This window comes from Dendrobates tinctorius, unplaced genomic scaffold (genome assembly GCF_039654945.1).
Source record: "Dendrobates tinctorius isolate UK_male_01 unplaced genomic scaffold, ASM3965494v1 ptg000071l, whole genome shotgun sequence".
NCBI lineage: Eukaryota > Metazoa > Chordata > Amphibia > Anura > Dendrobatidae > Dendrobates > Dendrobates tinctorius.
This window is the reverse complement of record NW_027361739.1, coordinates 11,196,651-11,208,616: the sequence shown is the minus strand read 5'-3', so window position 1 is coordinate 11,208,616 and position 11,966 is coordinate 11,196,651.

Genomic DNA, 11,966 nt, shown 5'->3' with positions numbered 1-11,966 from the left:
AGCCACATGTGGCTCCTGAGATACAGGTTGGGGACCCCTGCTGTAGAGCATAACTCCAGCATCGAGCTATTTGGTTGCTTGTTACAGTTATGCAATGGACCATGGGTGTCAAACGTAAGGTTTGTCCATTTACCACTGACATTTCTGTGGGGATCAGGCAGACCTAGCTAAGAATCAAAAGCTGAAAATGAATATGAATCTTCATTTGGTGCCTTTGATATTAAACTTGGAAGCATAAAGAAAATGTGTGAATGTGGTTTTCTTAAAAAAAATAAATAACACGAATTGTTGAATAATTTCAGTATCTAAAATTACCATGGGTGTCAAATATAACGCTGGGTTCCCATTGCGTTGGTGCCATGTGTTTAACATGCAAAACAGAAGCCGCGGAGACACCATCACATGTTTCTCAACGCAAGCAATGACCAGCCAGGTCTTTCCCCGGGAAGGAACAACCACGGGAAGGGCAGTCTCCAATGAAGGAAACCACCTATGCCAAAACATGGTATCCATCCACAGACAGCTGTTTCGGGGTATTGCCCCTCATCAGTGTGGAGTAAGAAACTGGCTGGTAGGAGCAATGCCTAGTAAAAGACTGTGAAGATGAGGATGAATGAACTCATGGAGATCAACATCCAACACTGCGGAGACACCATCACGTGTTTCTCAACGCAGTGATTCTAGAGCACTGCCCCCATCCCTTATGGGAAATATGCAAAACATGCAAAACAGAAGCCGCGGAGACACCATCACATGTTTCTCAACGCAAGCAATGACCAGCCAGGTCTCTCCCCGGGAAGGAACAACCACGGGAAGGGCAGTCGTGCTGGTGTCTCCGCAGTGTTGGATGTTGATCTCCATGAGTTCATTCATCCTCATCTTCACAGTCTCCACATCCCCGTTCCCTATCGCAGGGCCCTCCATTGTATCGGTTTCCCTAGTGTTCCCCTTTATTCTGAAATTCGCCCTGCTGGAGGCGGTATATCCAGATACAGGTGCAATACTGAAATTCGCCTGCTGGAGGCGGTGTATCCGGCTGCACGTTATATTGTTTAAATTCGTCCCACTGGAGGTGGTGTATCCAGGGTCAAGCGTGTCATATAAATTCGCCCTGCTGAAGGCGGTGTGTCCAGTCACACATGACCATCACATCAAGTTTAATATCAAAGGCACCATATTTCTAGTGAAATGGATGGTGCAGAAACTAATCCCACCACTGTACTAAAACACACACAAGGAAAGAAACAAACAGGGAAAATACCACTTAGCTTTGCTCTGTTGCTATTGCTCCCAGCAACAGAGTAAGACACCAAAGTTCAGCTTCACCCCTGAAGCTCGACACCTGAATGCAGCTTCCACCTGAAGCTATACACCAAAGCTCCCATGAGCTGCAAGGAACTCCTCTCTGTAGTTCCTTCCTTCACCAGGCTTGGTTGGAAATGAGCAATATCACCAAAAGTGATTGCAACCACCTGACAATCCTTTATAGCCAGGACCCAGGGAAACACACCTGCTTCATTATCACGTGCACTAAACTAAGTAACCAGAGTGCAATGACCCTAACGGCCACTGGGGGCAAAACTAGAACTGAAACCACCACAGTGCAATGAACCTAATGGCCACCGGGGCCAAACTATCTTTAAGCACACAGCTTAAGGGGAAAAAAAAGGTTACTAGTGCAAAATCTGTCATAATCCAACCTGGATCATGACACTTGGTAGCATAAAGGAAACGTGTGAATGTGGTTTTCTTAAAAAAAATAAAATAACACAAATTGCTGTATAATTTCTCTCAGTATCTAAAATTATAACCAATATTACCCTACATCTGTACTTAAATTATTAATAACTAGTTGTAAGGTCACAATGTCTAAAGGTGTTAATCCAGAAAGAAAGTAAGCTAACACAGACAAACTGAAATAAATGTGTAGGAGCAGCTGCTGTAGGTGCAATGCAAAAGCAAAAAAGAAAAGAGGCAACAAAATTCTGCCAGCGCAAATATGTAAACGGCCATATTTCTTACAGAATCCCTAGACATGTGAGGTTCTTAGCGCACATTTTGATCAAATTGTGCGAGCCCATCTGCCAACGACAAGGCGACTTCTTTAGATGGGACCCTACACTAACACTACACTAACCAATATTAATAAAGCCCCTATGTCTAAAGGTGTTGATCCAGAAGAAGGCGAAAAACCCTGGACACATTCAGCCAATTTGTGACTCAGGGAAAAAATTCCTTCTTGACCCCGGGAAAAGGCGATCAGTCCTAGAACCCTGGATCAAATCCTACTACAAATACTATGATTATTATTATCCTTACGCTTTTATTAATTATTATTATTGCTATTTAAGTATTCTATAATGTCTAGTCTAATATTAAAACTAAAATCATTACTTTATTATTTAAATACCTATTTAATAACTACTATAATTATTTTATGCTTTTTGTTCTTTTTTCTTCCTCATAAATATTTTTTATGCTATTACTATTAAAAGATTATTGTAACTTTTCTACTATAAATATTTCTACTATACTATGTACAGTGGGGAAAAAAAGTATTTAGTCAGTCAGCAATAGTGCAAGTTCCACCACTTAAAAAGATGAGAGGCGTCTGTAATTTACATCATAGGTAGACCTCAACTATGGGAGACAAACTGAGAAAAAAAAATCCAGAAAATCACATTGTCTGTTTTTTTTTCATTTTATTTGCATATTATGGTGGAAAATAAGTATTTGGTCAGAAACAAGCAATCAAGATTTCTGGCTCTCACAGACCTGTAACTTCTTCTTTAAGAGTCTCCTCTTTCCTCCACTCATTACCTGTAGTAATGGCACCTGTTTAAACTTGTTATCAGTATAAAAAGACACCTGTGCACACCCTCAAACAGTCTGACTCCAAACTCCACTATGGTGAAGACCAAAGAGCTGTCAAAGGACACCAGAAACAAAATTGTAGCCCTGCACCGTGCTGGGAAGACTGAATCTGCAATAGCCAACCAGCCTGGCGTGAAGAAATCAACTGTGGGAGCAATAATTAGAAAATGGAAGACATACAAGACTACTGATAATCTCCTTCGATCTGGTGCTCCATGCAAAATCCCACCCCGTGGGGTCAGAATGATCACAAGAACGGTGAGCAAAAATCCCAGAACCACGCGGGGGGACCTAGTGAATGAACTGCAGAGAGCTAGGACCAATGTAACAAGGCCTACCATAAGTAACACACTACGCCACCATGGACTCAGATCCTGCAGTGCCAGACGTGTCCCACTGCTTAAGCCTGTACATGTCTGGGCCCGTCTGAAGTTTGCTAGAGAGCATTTGGATGATCCAGAGGAGTTTTGGGAGAATGTCCTATGGTCTGATGAAACCAAACTGGAACTGTTTGGTAGAAACACAACTTGTCGTGTTTGGAGGAAAAAGAACACTGAGTTGCATCCATCAAACACCATACCTACTGTAAAGCATGGTGGTGGAAACATCATGCTTTGGGGCTGTTTCTCTGCAAAGGGGCCAGGACGACTGATCCGGGTACATGAAAGAATGAATGGGGCCATGTATCGTGAGATTTTGAGTGCAAACCTCCTTCCATCAGCAAAGGCATTGAAGATGAAACGCGGCTGGGTCTTTCAACATGACAATGATCCAAAGCACACCGCCAGGGCAACGAAGGAGTGGCTTCGTAAGAAGCATTTCAAGGTCCTGGAGTGGCCTAGCCAGTCTCCAGATCTCAACCCTATAGAAAACCTTTGGAGGGAGTTGAAAGTCCGTGTTGCCAAGCGAAAAGCCAAAAACATCACTGCTCTAGAGGAGATCTGCATGGAGTAATGGGCCAACATACCAACAACAGTGTGTGGCAACCTTGTGAAGACTTACAGAAAACGTTTGACCTCTGTCATTGCCAACAAAGGATATATCACAAAGTATTGAGATGAAATTTTGTTTCTGACCAAATACTTATTTTCCACCATAATATGCAAATAAAATGAAAAAAAAAACAGACAATGTGATTTTCTGGATTTTTTTTTCTCAGTTTGTCTCCCATAGTTGAGGTCTACCTATGATGTAAATTACAGACGCCTCTCATCTTTTTAAGTGGTGGGACTTGCACTATTGCTGACTGACTAAATACTTTTTTTCCCCACTGTATATGCTGTTGATCCAGAAGAAGGCAAAAACCCTTGGACACTTTCAGCCACTCTGTGATTGAAGGGAAAAATTCCTTCTTGACCCCGGGAAAAGGCGATCAGTCCTACATCCCCGGATCAAGCCGCCTAATTCTAATAAAATGTATATATACTGTTATATTAATAGAATAGTTATTAATACTAGCTGACTACCTTGTTATGACAACTACTTCTCTATATCCTATTTATAATACTATAACTGTTTATATTGTTATTAATTATTAATGCTTCGCCCCTACCAATAATAAGGTCCCTATGTTACGGTACTTACTGCTAGATCAAACCTGCTGTTATAGCTAATAATATTATTATTTTTGCATTTTTACTCCCACTACTTTGAATTATAATTACTACTTTTTATGTTACTACTATGATAGCTAATACTACAGTTTTGCCTACTAATATTAATATACTGTTGCTCTAATATTATTATACCGCTCTTATTACTATTCTATTTTTATACTTACCTCCCAGTATTTGCCGTAAATGATGTTATCGGCTGAGAGGTCCCAGCAGTATTGTCCAGATGATGTTCTTCTTTCCTCTCAAATACTGGTTGATATAGTGGCACTGAGTGGTCCTGCTTCTTCTTCTGGCTTCTGTCATGGCCTGCGCCCTGCTGCTTCTTTTGCTTCTGCCCTGGCCTCTCTTGTGGCCCTCTTCTGGCCTTTGTTGTGACCTCTGTCCTGCTGCTTCTTCTAGCCTCTGTCCTGGCCTCTGTTGTGGCCTCTCTTCTGGTGCCGATCTTAATTTTGATGTTGACATTTTTTTCTTCCTTTCTTCTTCCCTGTAATTGATTCTACTTCATTGTATTTTGTGTGGTCATGATATCTTATTATCTAGTTGGATTGCTCAAGGGAGTTTTTATTGTGTAATTTAAATTAAGAATAGTAGTGTTGTCACCTAGGAGAGGCATGTTCAATGAATATTAGGTTTAGGGTCCCAGCAAAAAAAGAAAGGTGCGCCTACCTTACCGCTTAAAGAGGCTGCTGTATTCTATTGTTTGCACAGTATGAAGTCATAGCCGCTTGCACCTGTTCACACTTGCATTATTCTGTTCAGAGGTACTGATCAGTTTTTTGTTTTTCTTTTGTAGTATACTATCAGAGGTGGAGATGGCCTCCATCATTGCTCACAAAATCGGGACCCCTCCCAACCTGTTGCCCTAATCCCGACCAGTCCTGGTACCGTCTGTGAGAGCTGGAAGTAACAGCCCAGCTATCATGCTCTCTTCCTTTGCAACTGCAGGTGTGCCTCCCTAATCGTTGCAGATGTTTACGGCTTGACCGTTGTTGGCATTCTCTTGGGCCAAGGGCAGAAAGTGCTGAGTCTCGACGAGTGATGTCTGGTCTCTGGGCCTGGACCGGCGTGGGGCAGAGATCCTGGCCTTGACCGGCGTAGCCTGAACTCTGGGTTTTCTCAGCCGTAGTCTGGACCCCTTCAAACAGTGGCCGGCGCATTAGCGGTGTGGAATTCCCGCTCAGACCTGTCTCATTGGCCTCGGTGCCACCTATGGGCTGCGTCTGGTTTGCCCTCCTTCATGACACCAAATCTCTCTGCTTTTTGGAGGGCAAGCCTTTCATATTCAGGAACTCTGGGTTAACCGTCACCTGCTCAGGTCCAGCACCATAAGTTGCTCCCCCTGCAAACCTTACAGTGCAAATTAGTTCCATCTCATTTTGCCTGGCTAGCAGATGGCAGTCTTTCTCCACTATTGTGATCTTCTGCAAGGACTCTTCAGGGATATCTCTGCTTCCCCTTACAGTTGCTTCCCTGAAGTGTCTTCACTGACGGGCTTGCCATAGTTCTTTCAGCAGCTTCACTTCTTGCGTCTTTTCCTCTGTGCTATGAAGTATAGAGAACGAGCGGTTTGCTAGGGGTAGCCGTCCAAGACTGAGTATTTCACACCTTTTGGAACCTTGAAGCGATTGGACGTTGTGACATAAGACGGAACATGCGCACAGCAAAGTCATTTTGACAATACCATGCATTTTGTTAATTTCATGAACTGAGCCACGACTGCAGACAGGTAGATTTTTTTTTTCTGAAACATTCCGGGGTTTCAGAGAAAAACAGAAGATCAGGCTGGTGACCAAAGCCAGAGATGAGACTAGTCCGGCACTGCACCTGGCCAGTTTTTCCGGAACCAATACAGATAATTGACAGGTGTCTCTCATAGGAACAGCAAAGGGAGATGTCGGCCGGGCGCAGCACCGGACTAGTCTCATCACGCCTTATGGTCTTTGGCTGGCTCGCCTAAATATATTTTCTATGAGAGGTCGGAGCCACCTCTGACGCATGCTGTCCACCATCTGGGCAACATGTCTCAAGTGACAGCTTCCCTTTAAGCTTTGATTGAATGTCCTTTAACGTCTATGTAAAAAAAAAAACTCCCTTCCCCATAATTATAACAAATTAATGAACGTACAGGCCTCAGTCCTCAGTGTTGTGTGAAGGTGGTATCTATCTATAAACCACAATACTCCTGGAACACATTGACTCAGGTAAAGCAATATTCAAGGGATTCAATGGACTGAACATCAGGGTGAAGTTGTATTTCATATCAGAGGATATAGTGTCACTGTTCTCATGCCCACTGGCTTGGAGAAGGCCATGGAAAGATAAAATGTGCACTCAGCGGATGGAAGTTTATGTCAAAATTTTTTATTTCATTCTGTCTTTTACACTGTGTTCCACTATGGGACAATCATTTTTTGCAGGCTGACTGCTTCTATAGCATGCAGATGAAGCAGCATCTGCATGCTATAGAAGATGTCAGTGCTGCACTTATTGCACACTGACCTGAGAGACTTCCTGATCATCACTGCCCATGACAGGAAGTTTCTCCGCTCTGGAGACCCAGATGTCGTCATGGCGACATCGGGTCTCCATGGCAGCGATCCAAAAGCAGGGGGGCTGTTCGCTAAGACGTACTATTCCGTCCATGGTCAGACAGGCCCAGGGCGCGTGGATGGAATAGTACGTCTAATGTCAGAGAGGGGTTAATGTAGATAATTATGGCTTACATCCAATGAAAACCCAAAAGCCATTATCTCAATAAATTAGAATAATTAACAAAAAACACCTGAAAAGTCTTCCTAAGCGTTTAAAAAGGTCCATTAGTCTGTTTCAATAGCTCCACAATTATGAGGAAAACTGCTGTCTTGACAGATGTCCAGAAGGCAGTCATTGACACACTCCACAAAGAGGGAAAGCCATAAAAGGTTATTGCTAAAGAAGCTGGCTGTTCACAGAGTGCTGCATCCAAGCATATTAATGGAACGTTGAGTGGAAGGAAAAAGTGTGGTAGAAAAAGGTGCACAAGCAACCGGGATAACCGCAGCCTTGAAAGGATTGTTAAGAAAAGGCCATTCCAAAATTTGGCGGAGATTCACAAGGAATGGACTGCTGCTGGAGTCATTGCTTCAAGAGTCACCACACTTAGATGTAACCAGGACATGGGCTACAAGTGTCGCATTGCTTATGTCAAGCCACTCATGACCAATAGAGAACGCCAGAAGCTTCTTACCTAGGCCAAGGAGAAAAAGAACCGGACTGTTGCTCAGTGGTCCAAGGTGTTGTTTTCAGATGAAAGTAAATTTTGCATTTCATTTGGAAATTAAGGTTCCAGAGTCTTGAGGAAGAGTGGAGAGGCACACAATCCAAGCTGCTTGAGGTCTAGTGTGAAGTTTCCACAATCAGTGATGGTTTAGGGCGCCATGTCATCTACTGGTGTAGGTCCACAGTGTTTATCAAGACTAAAGTCAGGACAGCCGTCTACCAGAAAATTTTAGAGCACTTCATGCTTCCCTCTACTGACAAACTTTTTAGAGATGGAAATTTCATTCTCCAGCAGGCCTTGGCACCTGACCACGCTGCCAAAAGTACCAATACCTGGTTTAAAAACAACAGTATCACTGTGCTTGATTGGCCAGCAAACTTGTCTGACCTTAACCCCATAGAGAACCTATGGGGTATTGTCAAGAGGAAGATACGAGACAGCAGACCCAAGAATGCAGATGAGCTGAAGGCTGCTATCAATGCAACCTAGGCTTCCATAACACCTCAGCAGTGCCACAGACTGATCACCTCCATGCTACGCCACACTTATGCAGTAATTGATGCAAAAGTAGCCTCAACCAAGTATTGAGTGCACATGAACACACATGTCAGTAGGCCAACATTTCGGATTTTACCCCCTTTGCCCCGAAGCCTGTTTTCACCTTCCTGCCCAGGCCAATTTTTACAATTCTGACAACTGTCACTATATGCGGTCAAAACTCTGAAACGCTTCAATGGATCCCACTGATTCTGAGAATGTTTTCTCATGACATACTGTACGTCATGCCCTTAAATCAGAGAGTCATATCACACAAAGTAGCACAATTTTTGAAACATAATTTTTTTTTTTGTGAAAAATGAGGATGAATGAAATCATGGAGATCAACATCCAACACTACGGAGACACCATCACATGTATCTCAACACAGTGATTCTAGAGCAAAGCCCCCATCACTTATGGGAAATATGTAAAAATATGCAAAACACAAGCCACGGAGACACCATCAAATGTTTCTCAACGCAAGCAATGACTAGCCAGGTCTTTCCCTGGGAAGGAACAACCACGGGAAGGGCAGTCTCCAATGAAGGAAACCACCTATGCCAAAACATGGTATCCATCCACAGACAGCTGTTTCGGGGTATTGCCCCTCATCAGTGTGGAGTAGGAAACTGGCCAGTAGGAGCAATGCCTAGTAGAAGACTGTGAAAAATGAGGATGAATGAACTCGTGGAGATCAACATCCAACACTGCGGAGACACCATCACATGTTTCTCAACGCAGTGATTCTAGAGCAAAGCCCCCATCCCATGGTGTCTCCGCAGTGTTGGATGTTGATCTCCATGAGTTCATTCATCCTCATTTTTCACAGTCTTCTACTAGGCATTGCTCGTACTGGCCAGTTTCCTACTCCACACTGATGAGGGGCAATACCCCGAAACAGCTGTCTGTGGATGGATACCATGTTTTGGCATAGTTGGTTTCCTTCACTGGAGACTGCCCTTCCTGTGGTTGTTCCTTCCCGGGGAAAGACCTGGCTAGTGATTGCTTGCGTTGAGAAACATGTGATGGTGTCTCCGCGGCTTGTGTTTTGCATAATTTTTTTTTTGTTAGGAAGTTATAAGGGTGAAAATTTGACCAGCGATTTATAATTTTTACATCAAAATTTGCGAAAACCTTTTTTTAGGGACCACCTCACATTTGAAGTAACTCTGAGGGGTGTACATAACAGAAAATACCCAAAAGTGACACCATTCTAAAAAGTGCACCCCTGAAGGTACTCAAAACCACATTCAAGAGGTTTATTAACCCTTCAGGTGGTTCACAGGAATTTTTGGAATGTGGAAGGAAAAAAAAAATCAACATTTACTTTTATTCTTTAAAAATTTCCTTTAGACCTAACTTTTTTTTAGTTTTGCAAGGGTAACAGGAGAAAATGGACCATAACATCTGTTGAGCAATTTTTCATGAGCATGCCGATACCCCATATGTGGGGGGGAAACTATTGTTTGGGCACACAGCAGGGCTCAGAATGGAAGGAGCGCCATTTCACATTTTGAATGTAAAATTTGCTGGCAAAATTAGCTGACGCCATATCATGTTTGGAGAGCTCCTGATGTGCCTAAACAGTAGAAACCCCCAAAAGTGACACCATTTTGGAAACTAGACCCCTTAGGAAACTTATCTAGATGTGTATTGAACACCTTGAACCCCCAAGTGCTTCACAGAAGTTTATAACGTTAAGCCGTGAAAATAAAAAAAACAAAAAAAAACAAAAACATTTTTCCAACAAAAATCTTTTTTAGCTCCAAATTTTGTATTTGAACAAGGGTAACAGGAGAAAATGTACCCCAAAAACTGTTTTGTAATTTCTCCTGAGTTTACCAATACTCCACATGTGGTCGAAAACTACTTTTAAGGTACAGTGCAAAGCTCAGAAGGGAAGTAGTGCCATTTTACAGTTCAGATTTTGCTGCACTGATTTGAGGGTGCCATGTCACATTGGCAGAGCCCCTGTAGTGCTAGAACAGCAGAATCCCCCGTAAGTGACCCCATTTTACAAACTAAACTTCTCATTAAATTCATCTACGGGTGCAGTGATTATATTGATGTAGGGTTCGAGCAGGTTCGCTCGATGCAGTGACGAGACACGAGACTGAGTGTGGTTTGTGAAAATAACTTTTATAAACTGTAGCCGCTGGGGCTATATTGAGCAAATAAAAAGTATGAACAACAGCTAGTCCATGCAGGGACTCAACAAACCTAACAACACTTTCGTTGGTAAATGTGACTAACCCGGTTGGCCCGGGTGCTATAGGCCAAGTATGACCAAACTGGGGGTCCTTATCTACTATAATAAACTTATCCTTCCAGGGGTCTGTCAGGATCACAGGCGTGGCCGCGTAGAGGTCGCTGATGCGGCTGCCTTGACACCTCGATATTCTGGGATGAAACTGGGCTCGACAGGCCCTTGAAGAAACGAAGCCGGTGGGGCGCGACAGGCCCTGAAGAAACGATGACGGTGGGGCGCAACAGGCCCTGAAGAAACTATGCCGGTGGGGCACAACAGGCCCTGAAGAAACTATGCCGGTGGGGCGCAACAGGCCCTGAAGAAACTATGGCGCAACAGGCCCTGAAGAAACGATGATGGTGGGGCGCAACAGGCCCTGAAGAAACGATGCCGGTGGGGCGCAACAGGCCCTGAAGAAATGATGCCGTGGGGCGCAACAGGCCCTGAAGAAATGATGCCGGTGGGGCGCAACAGGCCCTGAAGAAACGATGACGGTGGGGCGCAACAGGCCCCGAAGAAACGATGCCGGTGGGACGCAACAGGCCCTGAAGAAAATGGTGTCTGTGGGCGCAACAGGCGTCTCCTAGCGGCTCCCGTCTCACCGCGGGGTTATGACGCAGTCTCTAAATATAACTGTTAACCAACCTCTGCTCAGGGTCCCTTAGCAAACCGGATGGGGGCCTCTATGGCCGCCTGTAGCAAGGTGGCGTCCCCAGGGGCCGGTGATGACAGGGCCGCAACAGGGGAACAAGGCAGGGGGACAGTGTCCTGACCGCTGTAACAGAATGGTCTGTAGTCGCAGCGGTCACCGGGGATAGCGGAATTGTCACAGCAGGGAGGGAAACAGCGGGGGCGGCTGTATGCGGGGAGCGGCTGCCAGTGAAAGTCTCTCACGTGTCACTTGTCGGTGAGTGCCCAGCTTTCCTTTCACAGACCCGTCGGTCTCTCCAGAACACACTGTCCGCTCCCTCGGTCCTCTCTGTCTCACACGGCTTCCTGCCTGTTGTCCGGCTCTCTGTCAACTGCCACTTCAGCGCGCCCCCTGCTCTCCTTAAGCTTGCCCCGCCCCTGTTTCCCTGACAACTTCAGTCAAGTCTTTCCCTTTACTGTCCTCCCAGTATCGTTCCCTCAGGAACCCTGATGGCGGTCCCCTGGGTACCTGCCATTCACTGTCTGGGAGTCCTCCTCCCCACATTGACACCACAGTTGTGTCACAGAATTTTATACCATTGGGCAGTGGAGGAAAAATAATTTACATTTTTACCACCAAAATTATGTTAGCCTCAAATTTTACATTTTCATACTGGGAAAACAGAAGAAATGGCACCAAAATTTGTCCCACAATTTCTGCTGAATGTAGAAATACCCCATATGTGGCTGTAAAGTACTGCTTAGCCATACCGAGAGACTTGGGAGGGACAGAGCGCCA